Genomic DNA, 1,447 nt, shown 5'->3' with positions numbered 1-1,447 from the left:
GTCAGTGGTGGGATAATCTGCAGAACATATCAGGAGGGGGGAGGGGAGGGAGCGATGCTCTGCAGATCTCTAGAGAGGTCAGTGATGAGATAATCTGCAGAACATATCAGGAGGGGGGTGGGAGGGTGAGATGCTCTGCAGATCTCTAGAGAGGTCAGTGGTGGGATAATCTGCAGAACATATCAGGAGGGGAGGGAGCGATGCTCTGCAGATCTCTAGAGAGGTCAGTGGTGGGATAATCTGCAGAATATATCAGGAGGGGGGTGGGAGGGTGCGATGCTCTGCAGATCTCTAGAGAGGTCAGTGGTGGGATAATCTGCGGTGTGTAGAATGGGGTTGGACGTTCCTCTAGTGACGGTTCCCTAGAAGTCTATGGAGATGCGGGAGGTATAGATATGGAAAGATCAGGGTGAGGTTTTGTCATCTGCACACCAGGGGGCGCCTCCTTCACCTCCAATGTCTCCTCCACCACACCTCGTCCAACATCAGTGCCTGACCTCACCTCGCGCTTCTGGAAGAACGGTCACACCTTCCCATAGACACCCTCCTAAACCTTGTGGAGCCTTCCCAGAAGAGTTGAAGCTGTTATAGCTACAAAGGGCGGGGCCAACTCAATATTGAACCCTACGGACTAAGACTGGGATGCCATTAAAGGCAGGCGTCCCAATACTTTTGACAATATAGTGTATGTATCTAGGATTGTATCATTTAGGGCAGTGATGGTGAACCTCGGCACCCCAGATGTTTTGGAACTACATTTCCCATGATGCTCAGGCACTCTGCAGTGTAGTGGAGCATCATGGGAAATGTAGTTCTAAAACATCTGGGGGTGCGGAGGTTCCCCGTCACTGATAGGATCTCCAAACTACAGCCCTCCAGCTGTTGCAAAACTACACATCCCATGAGGCAATCTGACATTCACAGACATGACTGGGCATGATGGGAATTGTAGTTCCTGAACAGCTGGAGGGCCGTAGTTTGGAGACCCCTGAGGGAATTATTATGGGGTTCCCCATACCAGAGGCATAACTAGAACCTTCGGCGCCTCGATGCAAAAATGTATTAAGTGCCTCCTTGACTACAAGGGCCCTTCCCTCAGATCCCAGGGCCCTTTACTCCCATAACGGGGGCCCTTTACTCTCATCACAGGGCCCTTTACTCTCATCACAGGGCCCTTTACTCCCATCACAGGGCCATTTCCTCAGATCCCAGGGCCCTTTATTCCCATCACAGGGCCCTTCCCTCAGATCCCAAGGCCCTTTACTCCCATCACAGGGCCCTTTACTCTCATCACAGGGCCCTTTCCTCAGATCCCAGGACCCTTTACTCCCATCACAGGGCCCTTTACTCTCATCACAGGGCCCTTTCCTCAGATCCCAAGGCCCTTTACTCTCATCACAGGGCCCTTCCCTCAGATCCCAAGGCCCTTTACTCCCATCACGGGGGC

This window comes from Rana temporaria, chromosome 13 (assembly GCF_905171775.1).
Source record: "Rana temporaria chromosome 13, aRanTem1.1, whole genome shotgun sequence".
NCBI lineage: Eukaryota > Metazoa > Chordata > Amphibia > Anura > Ranidae > Rana > Rana temporaria.
Note: the sequence above shows the minus strand (reverse complement) of the source record.